The following is a 19,593-nucleotide window of genomic DNA, read 5'->3' as shown; positions in this document are numbered from 1 at the left end:
TTATAAGCATACAACATTATATTAGTTTTGGGTGTACAACATTGATTCAACAATTTTATACATTAGTCGGTGTGCACCATAATAAGTGTAGTCACCATCTGTTATGGTGTTACATATGTTATTACAATACCGTTAACTACACAATACCATTAACTATATTCCCTGTGCTGTACTTTTCATCTTTGTGACTTACTTATTTTATAACTGGAAATTTGTACCTCTTAATCTCTTTTATCTATTTTGCTCCTACCCCCACCCCCTTCCCTTCTGACAACCATAAGGTTGTTCTCTGTAGTTATAGGTCTGATTCTGCTGTCTGACTTATTTCACTTATCACTATACCCTCTGGATCCATTCATGTTGTCACAAATGGCAAGATCTCGTTCTTTTTTGTGGCTGAGTAATATCCCATTGCATATATACCATGGCTTCTTCATCCATCATCTATCTGTGGACACTGAGGTTGCTTCCATACTTACCGCCTGATGTTTTAAGGGGATCAGGCTGCTGCTGGGGTGGGAACACCTGTGTGTGTAAGTGACAGTGGAACAAGGGATGGACTTACAGGTGATGATATTTCCAGGGGCAGATAATGCTGCTACCTGACAGATTTCCAGTGGGAGAAAATGGTTCCTTAAACTCTGAGGCTTGTCAGTGTCCCAGGTACCTTAACTGAGAAAAAGTTGAAAGTCTCTCCTTAGAGGAGAAAAAAGGGAAATGAAAGATAAATTACATTTCATAAAGTATATATCAAGATCATAGAATTTTAGAGCTGGAAGGGGTGTTAGAGAGAATCTAATTAAAAGTCTCTATCTTTTTTTTTTTTTTGCAACAGAGGCCTCAAGAGGTGGAAATAAATTGCCCGACACAGCAATGGTAGAACTAAGAATTAAGCCTAGATCCAATTATAGTGCTCTTTCTATTGACCTTATCTGAAACTTTTTTCTGTTTCTTTAAATTGTTTCTTGGACTCATGCATATCAATGTGTTACTTAAACCTTTGATTCATACATGTCAATGTGCTACTTAAAGGGTAATATTAGAAAATCACTATGAATTGTTTTATTTCTAGATAAAACCAAGGGGGATTTGAGAATTGCTCTCAGTTATCCTCAACCTGGCAGACTGCCTCATTCAGTGACAGAATTATAGACAGAATACCTGGAAAGAAAGAAACATGGAATTAAAATCTTAGCCCCTGTCAAATGCAACCCATCTCCAGTGAGCTTGCATATTTAAAGATACTGCACTATTAAGTGGAGGGAAAGAGCAGGGGATTTGGAAGAAATACCTCACCTAAATACTCTGCTGGGTTGTTATTTTAGACAAGTTATTTAACCTCTCTGTATCTCAATTTCCACATTTGTAAGATTACAAGTAATATGATCGTTACAAATAATATAATCTCTCCAGAAATGGGTTTTTAAGGTCAAAATGACTTGAATGGGGATCGCTTGTAATTATGAGCTGAGCTTACATCTGAAACCCCAGCCCTGGCAATTGGTAGATACACAGCATTTGTTGAGTTACTGACTGACTGAAGGGTACTGGCAGGCTCAATTCAGAGACTGGCTGGAAGTGTCAGATGGGAGAGGGAGGTGTGGCCATTGAGAAAAGAGGAAACCAGAGAAGGGACATCTAGCTTCTCTCCTTTGGGGTATGGAGTTAATGTGGGCTATGCCTTTTTCTTGTTCCTCATTTAAAAGGATAAAAATAATGGAGAAACATGCTACTCCTATGTTTATAGCAGTATTATTTACAATAGCCAAGATATGGAAGCAACCCAGTATCCATTGATTGAGGAATAGAAAAAGAAGAGGTGGAAAGACTATCCTATGGAAAAAAGATAATCTCTTCAGCAAATGGTGTTGGGAAAACTGGACTGCGACATGCAGAAGAATGAAACTGGACCACTTTCTTACACTTTGAATTTACAAAAATAAATTCAAAATGGATGAAAGACCTAAATGTGAGATAGGAACCATCAAAATCCTAGAAGAGAACACAGGCAGCAACTTCTTTGACCTCGGCCACAGCAACTTCTTACTAGACATGTCTCTGGGGGGCAAGGGAACAAAAGCAAAAATGAACTATTAGGATTTCATCAAAATAAAAAGCTTCTGCACAGTGAAGTTAAACTAAAAGAGAACCTATGGAGTGGGAGAAGATATTTGCAAATGACATATCAGGTAAAGAGTATCCAAAATCTATAAAGAATTTATCAAACTCAACACCCCCCAAATAAACAATCCATTTAAGAAATGGGCAGAAGACATGAACAGATATTTCTCCAAAGAAGACATACAAATGGTTAACAGACACATCAAAAAATGCTCAACATCACTCATCATCAGGAAGACACAAATCAAAACCACAATGAGATACCACCTCACACCTGTCAGAATGGCTAAAGTTAACAACTCAGGAAACAACAGATGTTGGCAAGGATGTGGAGAAAGGGGAACACTCACACTGTTGGTGGGAATGCAAACTGGTGCAGGCACTCTGGAAAACAGTATGGAGGTTCCTCAAAAAGTTAAAAATAGAACTATCCTATGACCCAGCAATTGCACCAGCACGTATTTATCCAAAGAATGCAAAAATACTGATTTGAAGGGGCACATGCACCCCAATGTTTATAGCAGACAAATTATGGAAAGAGCCCAAATGACCATTGACTGATGAATGGATAAAGAATATGTGGTATACATATACAATGGAATATCATTTGGCAATCAAAAAGAATGAAATTTTGCCATTTGCAATGATGTGAATAGAGCTAGAATGTGTTATGCTAAGAAAAATAAGTCAGCCAGAGAAAGGCAATACCATATGGTTTCATTCATATGTGGACTTTAAGAAACAAAACAGATGAACATAGGGGAAGGGAAGGAAAAATAAAATAATATAAAAACAGAGAGGGAGGCAAATCATAAAAAAGTCTTAACTGCCGAGAACAAACTAAGGCTTGCTGGAGAGGATGTGGGTGAGGGATGGGCTAAATGGGTGATGGGCATTAAGAAGGGCACTTGGGATGAGCACTGGCTGTTATGTATAAATGATGAACCACTAAATTCTACTCCTGAAACCAAACTAAATAAGTAAGTAAAAATAAAATAAAATACCAGTTGATTTATTTTTATAAAAAAGGTGTGGTATATGTATACATGATAGGATATTATTCAGCCATAAAAAAAAGAATGAAATGGGGGCGCCTGGGTGGCGCAGTCGGTTAAGCGTCTGACTTCAGCCAGGTCATGATCTTGCGGTCCGTGAGTTCGAGCCCCGCGTCAGGCTCTGGGCTGATGGCTCGGAGACTGGAGCCTGTTTCTGATTCTGTGTCTCCCTCTCTCTCTCTGCCCCTCCCCCGTTCATGCTCTGTCTCTCTCTGTTCCAAAAATAAATAAACGTTGAAAAAAAAAATTAAAAAAAAAAAAAGAATGAAATGTTGCCATTTGCAAAGACCTGGATTGAACTAAAGAGTATAATGCTAAGTGAAATAAATCAGAGAAAGACAAATACCATATGATTTTGCTCATATGTGGAATTTAAGAAACAAAACAAATGAGCGAAAGGAAAAAGGAGAGAGAGAGAGAAGAGAGAGAATGAGAGAAAGAGAGAAACCAAGAAAGACTTTTAACTACAGAGAGATGATGGTTACCAGAGAAGAGGTAGGTGGGGGATGGATTAAATAGGTGATGGGGGTTAAGGAGTACACTTGTGATAAGCACCAGGTGAGATGGGGAATTGTTGAATCACTATATGTACACCTTAAACTAATATAACACTGTATGTTAACTAACTGGACTTAAAATAACAACTTTTTAGGGGCACCTGGGTGGCTCAGTTGGTTAAGTGCCCCACTTTTAATTTCAGCTCAGGTCATGATCTTACAGTTTGTGGGATGGAGCCCTGCTACGGGCTCTGTGCTGACAGCAAGGAGCCTACTTCTCTGTCTCCCTCTCTCTCTGCCCCTCCCCTGCTCATGCTCCCTCATTTGCTTAGGGCAGAGTGTTCAGGGCTCCTGCTGGGGTGGGTCTTTGGGGAAAAGGCAAGTGGAGCTACCATCAGGGAAGTGCATATCCCATTGATTTCCCTCGACCTTTCTTTGAAGTTTTCAAAGCTCACTCACTTTTGTCTGATTCTTCAAAAGCTAAGTCTGTCTGCAACAACTGTCCATGCTATATGCAAATTATGATAACTATATGCTACTGTTTTCACCTATCATAGTGAAAAAGATCCAGTGAAAAACATCCAGTACTTGTGAGGGCACATCTATGAGTGAGCTGGGTATTCATGAGCTGCTGTTAGAATTGATTCAGACTGTATACTATAAACCTGAAAATGTGCTTATTTTTGACTCAGAAATTCTGATGTTTTAGGTCCAGCATAGGCTCCCACTTTCCCAGGAGAGACTCTGGGAAATAAATTTCCATGTTAAAAGAACTCATTCATATAATGTTAAGAGAAGGACTAAATTGAGAGCATTCCTGCCATTTGTTACCACATTCCAAGCTGGACAGATCTCATGAGCACTTATATCCTTTATAATTCTAGAAATGATAATTTCGTAATTTTGAATTGTACTTTAAGTAGTAAATGCATTCTGGAAAAGGTATACAGTATACATTGCAATCGATTGAATAAAGCACACCCACCCTAACCCCTGCTGAACATAAGCTGTTTTGTTTACTGTTTTGTCTCTACTACAAGAATAGTGCCTGGCTTAATAAATACTTGAGTGAGGGAATGAGTAATTCCAGAAAATGACTTGGAAAGGTGGAAAACCACTATTGTTCTTTGTTTTTCCTGTGAGTGTTTTGACTATAAAGTAATAATAAAGACTACTGCTTTATACTTCTTAACTCAGAATTACATATTGTAAATTAGTATTTATTAATAAGAAGGTAGAAATTTTAGGTTAGATGAAAGTACTTCCAAGGGCTCCTGGGTGGCTCAGTTGGTTAAGCATCCGACTCTTGATTTCGGCTCAGGTCATGATCTCATGGTTGGTGGGATTGACCCCCACATCAGGCTCTGTGCTGAAGGCGTGGAGCCTGCTTGAAATTCTTTCTCCCCTCTCTCTGCCCCTCCCCTGCTCATGCATGCATGTGCACATGTGCTCTCTCTGTCTCTCAAAATAAATAAATAAATATTTAAAAAAAAGACAGTACTTCTAGGATGTTTACGGTTACTTATATGTTTTCATTTATCAGAGAAAAGGTAAAACTTCCTCCCTTGTAGACGTTTCTAGCAACATTATAGATATTACATTGGGCTAGTGGGTAAGACAGTTATTCCATTGATTGTAATTAGAGTACATGATTCAGGTTCTTGCACAGGTGCTGACAAATAAATACAGGGTAGACAGCTCATTATAAATGCTCATTTTAGGGGAGCTGCTGATATTTCACAGAAGACTAAGGATCCAATTTTAGGTGTTATGGGTACCTAAGCCTTTTAGTTAAAGAAATATCCCCTTTATGGCAGGTTTCTGGGTGGTCTAGTTTCAATTTTTTGGCAAAACTCCCTATTAAATGTTGAATGCCTACATTTATTTAATTTCAGTTTCAATTCTGCTTGGGCACAGAAACTGAGATTATGTGGTTATGTAAGGCCCCTTCCACTCTGGTTCTATGTACAATGAGCTCTTAGTGAGTTCTAGGGGGTAATTTCACTTTGAAGCTTTATGTTATTACAGTTTTCTCCACTCAGGTCTTAACCAGACAGGTTATATTAAGTGTAACCATATATTCTGTATTTCTGAGTCAATCATCTATAAGGTTAAAGTCACTCGCTTACTTCTAAAAACAAGTGGCTGGGTGGTAGGGGTGGTTGTAGCATCCCCTGGGGTAATCCACCCCCGAGATGTCTGCTATCTTGGTTCAGTACCATCTGTAAATCTAAACAAAGCAAGGCATTTCCTGGCATTTTATCAAAGTTGCCTATTAGTTTCTGGGCATAAGAAATGTTAAAAATCATCCCGGGGAGAAAGGAATGATACAACTGGTCCTATAAAAGGTAAAGCACTATCTGATACAATTGCAGTCAATAGCAATTGTATGCAATAGCTGCTGAGATTAAACTCCCCAAAGTATAATACCACAAACCTCTTAACAAGTTCATAAAGGTAAACAGTCGGCCTACCTCCTCCTCCACCCCCCCCCCCCGGGTATGCTGTGGGTCAGAGATACATTTTATGTATGTATGTACGTGTGTGTATGTATGTATGTATGTATTTATGAATGACAGAGTGAGACAGAGCGTGAGTAGAGGAGGGGCAGAGAGAGAGAGGAGACACAGAACCTGAAGCAGGCTCCAGGCTCTGAACTGTCAGCATAGAGCCTGATGCGGGGCTGGAACCCATGAACTGTGAGATCGTGACCTGAGCTAAAGTCAGACACTTAACTGACTGAGCCATCCAGGCACCCCTCAGAGATACATTTTAAAAGACCATGGTATAGAGGCACCTGGGTGGCTCAGTCAGATAAGCGTCCAATTTCAGCTCAGGTCTGATCTCAGGGCTGTGAGATCGGCCCCAAGTCTGGCCTCCGCTGGGTGTGGAGCCTGCTTGAGATTCTCTCCTCCCTCGCTCGCTCTCTGTCTCTCAAAAGGTAAAAAAGAAAAGACTATGGTATAGAAAGGACTTAAGTGTGGTAGAAAAAAAATTAATTCAGTCTCTATACTATGGGGATGAAGAAAGGATTAAGCAATTCTTTGCTTACAGATATTTTCATTTCTATCTTTCTTTCAAAAGTTTGAGCAAAACATAGGTTAAATTCATTTTTTTCTGACTGACTCTGAAGTAAGCCATTGGAATCTTATTCAGGGTAATTCAGCAGGATAATAATTGGATTTTTCCTACCTGTTAGGTGTTGGGATCGAGGGACCTGTAGCTGTCATGCCTGCTAGGCATTCAATGACAGCACTAAAGGAGCATTAAAAAATTATTCTATTGATTAAAAAAGCAGCCAGTCTGTAGCCCCTCCATCAGCACACTCCATATTCACCAGGACATCCTTGAGCCTGGAGCCTCACAGAGCCAGTTCTGTAAGGCTAGTTCAGGCTATTTGTTTATTTCATGGCACACCTGGCCTGATTCATTCTGATCCTGAGCTGTGCTGATTTACTTGGCTGCACTACAAGGCTCGTTGAACTGTTTGGTATCAATAATTCTCTCTTTTCTCAGTAGAAAGTTTAAGCCTTTTGTTTAAAGCTTGCTTTCTATATCCGTCAGAGACCACCTGCAATAGTAAACCTCTTCTTTTTGTGTGTGTCTTATCCAGTATCGGTTCTCTCACTCTTCAAACAGCTGCACATTCAGACTTAGCCCCACACAGACCCCAATTCTTGCCCTTACAGGAAATAATATATTAGGAGCTGCTACCCCAGATGCCCTTTGCTCTGGTGTCAGGCAGTTCTTAAGCAGTGTGGTCCCATATCTATCTCTAGTATTTCCCTTCTGGGATTCAAACTCCTCACCTGTTCCTGACGTGGGTAACTGGGGTCCCTAGGCCTTTTTCTTGGCTACCTGGAATCCCAAGCTGTTTGGATTGCTGCTTGATCTGTGTGTAGCTAGAGACTTTCTGTGCATTTATTTGTACATATTTTATACTCCATTTTTAAAAACTACATATTATGAGTATTTTTTTCTTTTTATTAAAAATTATTCGTGAGGTCCCTGGGCGGCTTAGTCGGTTAAGCGTCTCACTCTTGATTTTAGCTCATGTCATGATCTCATGGTTTGTGAGCTCAAGCCCTTTGTCAGGCTCTGTGCTGACAACGTGGAGCCTGCTTGTGATTCTCTCTCCCTCTCTCTCTGCCTCTCCCCCTTTCAAAATAAATAAATAAACTTTAAAAATTTATTCATAATGTTTAAGTTGATTTCATTGATTTTTATCCTATAAACATTCAGGTGATTTCTTTCTAGTCTTTTCCTGTGTATTTATAGCATGAACATTATAGTGTGAACATGAACTTAATGATGTGAAGATTTTGGTGTTAGTAAATATTTCCTGGAATATAATTTGTAATAGCTACACCATATGGGTGTATGTCATAAATAATGCTATGTGTATTACATAAAGTTCTGTTTGCATTTCAAATTATTTGTTGGTGATAAACCCAGGCTTGGAATTATTGGGTTAAAATGTACAAACATTTTTTTTTTCAATATGTGAAATTTATTGTCAAATTGATTTCCATACAGCACCCAGTGCTCATCCCAAAAGGTGCCCTCCTCAATACCCATCACCCACCCTCCCCTCCCTCCCACCCCCCATCAACCGTCAGTTTGTTCTCAGTTTTAAAGAGTCTCTTATGCTTTGGCTCTCTCCCACTCTAACCTCTTTTTTTTTTTTTTTCTTCCCCTCCCCCATGGGTTTCTGTTAAGTTTCTCAGGATCCACATAAGAATGAAACCATATTTTAAAACATTTCATGCCACATTGCCAAATGGCTTTTGGATAAATTATACCGACTTCTATTCACAATGTATGAAACTTCTTTTTCCTCATAGTCTTATCAGAATTCATATTGTTTTGATAATTTGACAAATTAAAATAATATCTCTTAATGTTTTAATTTTTTACTTCTTTGATTACATTGCAAGATTGATTTTTAAAACTTTATTTAGTAGACATTTAAAATTTCTCTTCTGTGAATTGTCTGTTTACATGCTTTGTCCATCTTCTGCAGTGGTTTTATGTTTTTATTTTTAACTTGGATTAAGTGTGTAATATATTAAGAATATTTTCCCTTTAGCTGCTATTTCACCATGCATTTTTTTCAGTTTGTTGGGTGCATCGTGACATTTTACAATCATCTTTGTAAATGGTGACATTTACAAGTTTTGCATGTTCAAATCTTTTGACTTCTTTTATGATTTCTTTTACTGCTTTTGTACATGGATAGTCATTCCTTGTTCAGATATCAGATCCCATCATTTGCATTTCTTCTTTATTTAATCCACTTGTACCTAATTTTTAGTGAATGGTGGATCTAAGTTGACTTTTTTGGGGGGAAAAAGCTGGCCAGTTTCCCCAACAAGTTGCATTACATAATCTATTTTTCAGAATTGATCATTAACTTATCCTTTTACATACAGCAAACATGCTTGGATCTGTTACTGAACAGATCTGTTCCATTGATTCTTCAATCTCTACTTATTCCAGGGGCATAGGATTTTTAATTATTATCACTTCATAGTAGTTTTTAAAAAACTTTTTATTATGACAAATGTGAGTCACATACATATATGGTTATACAAATCTACATGTACCCATTGCGTCACTTCAATAATTGTCAACTCTGGGGCGCCTGGATGGCGCAGTCGGTTAAGCGTCCAACTTCAGCCAGGTCACGATCTCGCGGTCCGTGAGTTCGAGCCCCGCGTCAGGCTCTGGGCTGATGGCTCGGAGCCTGGAGCCTGTTTCCGATTCTGTGTCTCCCTCTCTCTCTGCCCCTCCCCCGTTCATGCTCTGTCTCTCTCTGTCCCCAAAAAATAAATAAACGTTGAAAAAAAAAATTAAAAAAAAAAATTGTCAACTCTTGGGCTGTCTTGTTGTATATCTACCATCATATCATTTCATCTGCAAATTTATCAGTATGTGTCTATAAAAAGATAAACACCTTTAAAAATATGATCACAGTATTTTTATCACATCTAAAAATTTATAATAATTTCTTAACATCAATATAAAAGTTTGAATTGGAATTCAAATAAAGTCCACACTTTGCAATTAATTAATGTCTTTTAAGTCTCTCCTAACCCTAGTTTTCCCTCTCCGTCTTTCTCTTTTCTTCTTCTTGAAATTAACTTGGTAATTATATTGTTGGGTTTTTGTTTTTTGTTTTTTTTTGTCCTTTGAAGTTTCCCAACTTTGAAACTTTCTTGTTGTATCTCATAGTGTAATCAATATTACAGTATATTTTCCCCCTTTTCTTCCTTAAAAATTTACTGGGCATTTTTATTCATTTATTCTTCCAGATGATTGTCACAGTGGTTTTCTCTTGTTCCAGACATTCTATAGTGATTTTGATTGACATGGCATTGTTTATAACTGAATTAGGGGAGAATTATCATCTTTAGTTATTATATCTGCTGATTTAGGGACATCATGTTTTTCTGTGTCAAGTCTTTTTTAATGTATATCAATGGTATTCTTAATACTGGGCGTATATTCTTTTTAAGATTATTTATAGCTACATTTTTTGTTGTTGTTACTGTTGTGACCTGGAATCTTTTTGTTCTATTATATATAATAATTAATGATTTCAAGCACATAAGAAAACCTTTGATTTTTAGGATCCTTTTGTTTCAGACACTTCAATGAACTCTCTCATTTAACTTTTCATTGATTTTCCTAAAATTTCTAAGTATAACATGTATACCATTAGTGAATAGTAATAAATTCCATCTCTCCCTTTCCATGTCTCTCATTTCCATTATATTTCTTATTATTCTGGAAATTATTTGTGGAGCAATTTAAAAAAAAGTTTAATGTTTATTTTTGAGAGAGAGAGAGAGAGACAGAATGGGGGAGGAGCAGAGAGAGAGGGAGGCACAGAATCTGAAGCAGCTCCAGGCTCTGAGCTGTGAGCTATGAGCTGTGAGCTGTGGGCTCTGAGCACAGAGCCCGACGTGGGGCTCAAACCCATGAACCATGAGATTGTGACCTATGCCAAAGTTGGATCCTCAACTGAGTGAGCCACCCAGGCACCCCTCCAGAGCATTTTTTAAAATAGTAGTAACATTCACGTTTTTGTTTCTGATTTTCAGTAGGAATTGTTTCTACAATATTGTTTCTACACTAAGTATGATATTGGGTACTTGTTTAAGGAAATAAGTTATTATATTAAAGGAATGTGGTAGGTTAAAGGTAGTCACAAATTCTTTGATACTCCTCCTGTATAGAGGTGAGTTTAATTCCCCTCCCCTTCAATCTAGCCTGGCCCTCATGATTAGTTTGGAACCAGTAAAATGTGGTAGAAGTGATACTTTCAAGGCTTAGTCAGAGAAGCCTTGTAGCTTCTGCCTTAGTTTCTTGGAATACTCACTCTTCAGATGGTCCTTCTTGGAAACCAGCTGCTATACTGTGAGAAGCCTAGGCCATGGTGAGAGACCAAGGTAGATATTCTAGGAGACCATCTGTACTGAGTCTTCAGCCAATAGCAAGTGTCAGCTTCCAGCACCAGGTCAGTCCACATGGACGCAGGCTCCAGGCCAGCCACTGTACCAGGTAGACCCTACAGCCCCAGACTCCAGACACATTACAGTGCCAGGCCAGCCTTCATGGCCCAGAGTTCCAGGCCTAGAGCTAGGTCAGTCCCTAAAGACCAAGGCTACGTGCCCAGCCCGCAGGACCCAGATTCCAGGCATGTCCTTGTGGACCCAGGCTCCAGGCCCAAAAGTGGGATTCTTGGCACCAGACCTATCCCTATGGACCCAGACATCAAGCCCTCCCAAGTGGATCTTAGTGGTGCCAGGCTGACCCCCATGGACTTAGGACCAGGCCTATTCCTATGGACCCAGGCACCAGACTGACCCCTGTAAATTCAGACTCAAGGCCCACTTAAGTGTGAGGTTGGCCCCCATGGATGCAGGGATCAGGATGATCCCTGCGGCTCCAGGCTCTAGGACCATCTCCATAGACAGGCACTAGGCTGGCCCATGTGAACCCAGACAACAAGCCTGTCCACCCACTGATTCAGGCTCCAGGCCAGCCTGTCTGAGTACTCCAGCAGCAAGCTATTCTTTTCAGGCATTTGTATTTCAACCAGTGAGTTAGGTAGCTTTCCATAGGTTTCCATGTTATAGAATAATTTATCTATTAAGGAACTCTTTGTACATTGTGTTTGAATCCAGGATGAGGTATATACTAGCTTTATAAGCTAGTATATAAGCTGCAAGTTTTTTTTTATGGAGCTTGTAAAGTAATAATTCCTATCATAAGGTTGTTTGAAAAATTAAAGAGATAAGGCATGTAAATCACTTAATGCAATCTCAAGCAGATGGTAAGTGTCTAAAAAATATATCTAATAAATGTAATCATAATTATTTACTCACTGATACGGTCCTTGAGCCTGTTTGAAAGAGAAATCTTAAACACTTTCTCTTTATTTCTTGATTATTGACTAAGAGTCATGAACTTTTTGGGGGGGGTAGTCTATTCTTTGGATTCATAAATTTGGGTCCATTTTAATTTTGAATTTTCCAGGAAATCATCAATTTCATCAAGGTTTTTAAAAGTTTTAGCATAGCATTTTGCAGAATATTTGTGATTTCTTTTAAAATGTTTTTTAAATCTGTCATTAAATCCATGTGTTTTGTATCTTTATTCTTAATTAAATTATCTAGAGGTGTTTTACCCACTTTCTTCCCCAAAGAGTTACCTTTTTAAATTTATATCTCAACTCGACCATCAGTTGCATTTAAGTGTCTAGGCTGGCAGCATGTGCTCCTGATCAAAGAAAATAGGAGAGAACACACACACCATTGGAGGTCATGGACGTGGTGGTTAGGTTTCCTTTACTTCCTCCATTTGTCTTTTATCCGGACTCTGCTTGCACTCTTTAAATGGAATATCTAAGAAGGAACCAAATAGATCAGTGTTCAGTAGGTACTTTGAACTTTTACATTTTTGAAAAGACTTTGAAGCAAACCTTTACTTTTATTATTCTGGAACTTTGGGGCGGCATGAACATATTCAGAAAAATATGATGTTATGAACATTATAAATAAAGACTTGGCTGGTAGATTTCCTTTGTAAAATGTGAGAGAAAATCCTTTGTAAAATGTGTGTGTGATGTTTGTGTGTATTTTTTCCTCCACATCGCAGGCTTCAAAACCCATGACATTTTCCACCACATGAACCATTTTAATCCACCTACTTCCTGAGTCATTTTGATGCAGAGTTGATTAAAGGCATGGTGTGAAAATTAGGAATGACACACTGAGTGATGGATCTTGAGCAAGTGTGGTTGGGTGAGCTGCAGTTTCCTGTAGTGGAGGATACAAGGAACACACAGATAGATGGAGACTGTGACTGTGTTGCTTAAGACAATGAAAACTCCCTATCTTTACTGAGATTCCTGGTAGATTTCTGTCAAGGATGTGCTGATGATCCTATTTGAAACACTAGAATCTGTGCTGGGCCAAGTTCTCCAGATGGTAGGAAATGGATTTCAGGTGCTACCCCCCCCCCCCGCCCCCCGCCCCTGCCCCAGCCCCAACTATTATTTATTTATTTATTTTATTATTTTTTTAAATTTTTTTTAACGTTTTTATTTATTTTTGAGACAGAGAGAGACAGAGCATGAACGGGGGAGGGGCAGAGAGAGGGGGAGACACAGAATCGGAAGCAGGCTCCAGGCTCTGAGCCATCAGCCCAGAGCCCGACACGGGGCTCGAACTCACCGTGAGATCGTGACCTGAGCTGAAGTCGGACGCTCAACCGACTGAGCCACCCAGGCGCCCCCCCAACTATTATTTAGAATAATTTCTCCATCTACACTTAAAGAAAATTTCCAGAAACCAGACAGATGGAGTAAATATCAAATGCAACATTAGGGTGCTTCTGTCTAATTGAGGCCATCACCCAGTTGGGCTACAAATTTACATACAGAGCCCTTATTGTTTAATATGTTCCCCAATTCCTTTTGCTGATCAATGAAATTCCTTTGACTGTTTTAATTGGATGATCAATATTATATGCAGGGTAGTACTTGTACTATTGTTTCTAGAATGTTCTTATTCCCATTTTGCCTTTTTACTTTAATTTTTGGTTCTCAAATATAGAAGGAAAAAATATGCCAGCCTTCTTATTGAATATCTCCTTTTTCATGTCCTGGCCTATCAAACCTGATGCTAACATTCCCATGCTGCCTATTTTACTTACCAAATCCAAACTGAACTGTAAAGGTTCAGAGTCACCAAGACTGTAAAATATACTTCTAGGATAGAGGAGCATCGTGGCTCGGTAGGTGATATTCAAAATGGCTCTTTATCATTTGAGCTACGTGAAGCTGTGTGATAAACTTTACATGCTTAGCTTTTCTTATTTTATTTCTAACTAGTTTCTGAAAAATAAAAGCAAAGGAATAAGAAAAAAAATAAACACCCAGGAGTGAGGCAGGGGTGAGAAAAAGAAGAAACTATTTGAAATTCAGAATCAAAAGCATCTCTTTGCTACTTGTGGTATTTTACTGCTCCAAGCATTTTCAAGCAATTTCAAGAGCAGAACTTTAACCCATTTCTGCTCATAACCAGAATTCAGTGAACGAATACATATAAGAGATTCATATAATTGCCCTAAACACTTACTTCTTAAACCAAGGTATTAGTATTTTAGGGGGAGAGCTAGCTTTATACAAATTGGGAAAAGGCACTATTTCTGATTTAAACTTAATCTATGCTTTGTTTTTCAAATACCAAAGATCCGTTGTTAACATCCCCGAATATGCTTACAACTTTAGAGCCTCAAATACCTTAACTTTGACATAAACCTTCATTGTCCAGTACAATAGCACTAGCAACTAGCTACACGTGGCTATTTCAATTAATTAAAATTAAAACTTTATGTCCTCAGTTATGGTAGCCACATTTCAAGTGCTCAAAAGCAACATGTGGCCATGACTAACATCCTGGACAATGTGGAGATAGATCATTCCCATCATCACAGAAAGTTCTATTGGATAGCATTTAGTGCACAGTAGGTGCTCAACAATTCATTGCTTTCCTTATATCTTGTTCCTCTGGGGCAGGGCTTCACAGAGACTAGCTGGATAACAATTCTCCTGAATTAATTGCCGATTAAGACTAATTTCAGTTAATTAATTGGGCTTATTTCCCACCCTCCGAGATCCATTTTCAACACCACGCCTGGACTTAAGGCATCTACCTTTGTTACTTACTGAAAAGTTCAGGGGATTATTCTTTCAGGCCAGGATAAGAAGGAGTTTGCTTACCCTGTACCAAGCTAATAAAGAAGATTTGGGGGGAAGGTGAGGCTTCATGGGTCATTGTGTCTCTAATTTCATAAATAATGCAGTCAAGTTGCAAATTCATTCACTCTCTAACTGCAAAGTAAATATATTCTTTCTTTTGTCTGTAACTGATCTAGCCTTCCTGGTGATCCCCATTTACTACGTAGCAGGGGAAAAAAACTGAATTAACTTTTAGTCCTCAATCATTTTAAATTTGGCCTGAAAAAAAATTTAGTCTTATTAATAATTTAAGCAGCCCTTTGGGTAATTTTCAGGCTTTCTTTTTGGAATAATTGCTTACTCAGTTATATTTTCACTTCTATATCCTCTTTAAGGTGCACAGTGCAAGATCCATGGCTCCTGGGTATATTTGCAAGCATGGGGTGATTTGTGTAAACTTAGGGTGGCAGAGAGGATAGCTCAGGTACAGTGGAGTTTGGCTGATTTGGTCTCCTCCTGGCACCTGGTGCAGATGTTTGAGGCCAGTGAACTCAGCTATTCCTGCTCACTTCTCTTAGGGCCCTATGTTCTGGGGCCGCCACTTGACTACACGCCAGCTTGTGAGATATGCCTTACTTACGGGTTTCTTCCGTATCCTCCATCTGGCTTCCCGGACTAAGTGGTTCATTCTACATACAAACCATTGAAGGAGAACAGAGCTTCACATTGTATTAAGATTGGAAATGTCTGGAAGGAACATTTATTTCCTTCAATCTGCAAGGGAAATGTTCTCTCATTTACAAACGAATCTACGTAATTTACATAGTGGTGTGTCAGTTGACTCAAGCTGGTGATTACATTTACACTTCAGATGAATAGCTTCTGTTTCCCATAATGTGCATCTATACCCAATATGTTCTACAAGCTTTGTGGTTATCATGTGCTTTGCAATGGAAGGTTCCTCCCTGGAGGATTAAACAAAACCTCTGTGCTTAAAAGTTGCTTATCTCTGGAGGCATCTTGCTTCTCCACAAACCTCACAGGTCAAGGTTTGTTCAGATTCACATTGTTTCCTCACCTGCCTCGTCTCTTACTGGGGCTCTTTGTTCTCTGTTCCCGTAGGCACAGCGTGTTAAGTGTTGTAGAGCATCCTATTATCTTCTGAGAATATACCTCCTTGAGAACTTAACGTGTGTGACAAAAGGATTCCTCCTACATTTTCTCACTCTATGTCACTCCTACCTGCACTTCAGTCTTGTCCTTTCAACACACACTGAGTCAGAGAATATAGGTTTTATTATGGTTTCTGCACTGTCCGAATCTCCTCCCTCCGCCTTCCTTCATCCAACCACAGTCCCACAGTCTCTGGAGGGGAAGGGTTTCACTCTTGCCTTCTCAACTCCATGCCTCCTTTGCTCCAGCTGCAGCTTGTGATTATGCTTTGCTGGAGAAGAATTCTATACATGATTGGAGAAACTATATGACCTAGGTCTTCCAGGTTTGGTTCTTGATATCATAAAGAAATTTCAAACATCTTCTGACAAGGGCTATGGCCTTGTGTGGGCATAAGAGAGGATGTCTAAATTCCTTTAGTGTGCCTGCTTTATTCTGCTCCAGGATTTTTTTTAATAGGCTTCATGGCCAGAATGGAACCCAATGCAGGGCTTGAACTTACAGAGATCAAGACCTGAGCTGAGATCAAGAGTCAGACACCTAACTGACTGAGCTACCCAGGCACCACTCTTCCACAGGACTTTTGTGACTTAATGTCAAAAGTAGAATAATGAAGTGAAACATTTTAGGGGAGGTAAAATTTAACAATTTAATATTTGCTAAAAAATTCTTATTACAGTAAGTGCTGGAGGCTTTTGATCCTGAAGACATGATAGATTCCATTCCTATTCCCTTCCAATAACTGGTTGGATTTTCATAGGACCTGGATGTGCCAAGAAAGGTTGTGCATTTGATGCAGGGGGCCCTTTTGCTCTCACGGTTTAACTATAGGTAGGACAACTCAGAAGAAGGAAACATCAGTTGGAAGATGTGGGAGAGTCCAAGGTCCATTTTATAGATTGATGATCTTTTTTGGTGCCCTGAAGATGTTTTTATCCTCAACTTCTTTGAAATGTCAACTCTGAGAGTCATTTATATTAACAGAGCATGAAGATAGAGGAAAAAGGATAGCTAGAAGTAGTAGCGTTTCTGTAATAGCAGTAGAAAAACCACAATCTAGGTAACCGTAAGCATTCATGCTAACTGTGGCATACGAGCATTTTGTAGAGGACTCCTTTAATTGTTCCTTAACTGGAAGACCTTTCGTATGACTCAAACTCATTATTTCCTCCAGCATTAGAGTCTTCAAATAGGAGCCAGTTTTGAAGAGCTTATCTGTGTCCATCTTGGGACAGTAAGCCTTGGGTAAGGAGTAAACTTTTTTTTGCCATTTTCTAAACACTGTCCTTTGGGAGTGAGTGTGTCTAGAATATATGTGATGACATGTATCACAGAGATTAAGTTATTTGACCCTGTGACAGCATCAAAATTCAAATTCACAATTTGTTGATCATGTGGTATAACTCAATTTGGGGATGCTTTTGGATTGTGGCTTATTCAGAAGCTGTTTGAATGTCATTAATGGCTATGAATTATAAATTGGTTTGATTCCTGACTATTGACCTGTGTGTGCACACAAGTGAAATAATAATTGCTTGGAAGAGATACAAGCAATCATTTCCCCAAACCTTTTTTTTTTTTTTTTTTCTAGATGGGGCTGTTGACATCCAAGTAGTTAAATGAAAGGCCAGGAAGAGACAAAGCCAGGACCAAAATCCAGATTTCTGCACATTCATTCAGTTTCCATTGATTTATTCTATTCCCTCATTTGGTATTTTAATTTCATCTGTTCATTTATCCATCCATTCACTCCAGTGCTCTTTTGTATCGAATCCTGACCATATATGAGTCCATATTCTGTAATTAATTATTGGTAAGCTGTGAGTTTGCAAAACATTTCTAAACCTTTGCACCAAGGCACTCTTCTGATGTAATACATATGGGCAAAAGGATTAACATTCTTATGTTAAAGTGTGAGTATAAAATGTTGCTGTTTACCCTAGAGGTGCAGCAGAAAAGCTCTTGCATGATGTCTGACCCATTTTGAAACACAAGGAATAGGCCGAGTCATTCTGCTCAGTCATGAGGCCATAAGGCCAGGCCCTTCCTGAATGTCGCCTGACCTGAAGGGCGGCGTGACTCAGTGTTGGCTGATCTCTGCTCCTCCAAGGGTGATTCCCCAGCTTGAGGCAGAGAGGAGGGGAGACCAGCTTCAAAGCCTTTCTCAGCCTGTGGAAAAGCACAGTCTGGAGTGGGGCAGCTGCCAAATCCACCACATGAATGTTCATTTTGCTTGGCTTGTGGTCAAGCAACAGAAAAAAAAAAAAAAAAACAGGTTAGGAGTGAGTAATGGGTTACCCTGGCTCTTGGAGTTCATTAGCAGACAGAGAGATATCTGGTCTGCTGTGCAGGCCAGGCTTCTAAGTTGTGGATCTGTTTTCCAGGCCAAATTATGATCCTAAGCAAGGATACTTTATTGATTTCTATCTGAAATAAATCTAATGGAATGGTTTTAAACAGGCCCTTGATTCTTTCCTTTGTGCCATTGAAAGATCACTTAATTACTATTCAACTGCTGTGTCACAGGCTGGCCATCTCTCCTGTGGGCTAAAATGGACAGACATTTGAGATGGCTGAAGAGCCCAAGATGGTGTTATTAATTTCATTAGTGGTAGCAGCAGCAACAGTAGTCACAGTGATAAAGAAGTGCAAGGCGGCACAAATGAAAGATGCCTGGGAAGAGGCTCCATCTAGAAGTGCCCAAACTCACCAACACTGTGTATTTTCAGTTAGACAGTCCAGGTGAGTTCTCAGCTGGCTTACTTTTGCTGCCCCTTTTAAGGAAATCTGGCCTGGTGTTAACTCTAAGCTGCCCACTTTTTCCTATACTCCCTCTCTATGCAAATATAAACTTAGCCAGGGTAATAATAATTGTCCTCCTAAAATATATGTAGTGTAAGAGGTACCCCTGCGTGGCTGAAGCAGGATAGTGAAAACATGGAATTGAGTCTTGAGCATGCTAAAACTCTGTACTAACCCTTGTGCTAAGACAGTGAGGTCTGGAGAGTTCTATTATCAGGAGGGTAGAAATTAGAAGCTCTCAAAAGCTCTCAAAAGATTCTCTGGGGGAAAGAGAATTACTTAGAAAATAAACTATATGTGCTTGGCGGGAACAGTGAAGTCCCAGAAGAATGAATGAATCAGTGTCAAGGGAGGAGCAGGAGTGGAATGAGAGAGAAGAGTGGCTTCTCTTAGACCTTTCTGAATGCCCAGGAAGAAGAGCTCTTTCAGAGAATTTTTTGGGACCAGAGTGAAAAGGAAAACCAAAACTTACAGACTTGGGGCCCAGATAAGAGACACTTGGCTTCCACAGTGAGCAGGTGGTTAAATGAAACAGCTCTGGCATCTGCATGAAAATAACAGTGAAGGTGGATTAGTAAGGCAAATCTTCCCTGACAAACCCTCCCCTTTCCTTTCTTGGCTTCCTTTCCTTCCCCTTCCTTCCCTCACTCCTTAGAGGGCACCATACTTAACTGTAGTCATACAGTAGAGTATC

Source organism: Herpailurus yagouaroundi, unplaced genomic scaffold (assembly GCF_014898765.1).
Source record: "Herpailurus yagouaroundi ecotype Mexico unplaced genomic scaffold, PumYag 77, whole genome shotgun sequence".
Taxonomy (NCBI): domain Eukaryota; kingdom Metazoa; phylum Chordata; class Mammalia; order Carnivora; family Felidae; genus Herpailurus; species Herpailurus yagouaroundi.
The sequence above is the reverse complement of the archived record's forward strand: the minus strand, read 5'-3'. Positions refer to the sequence as shown.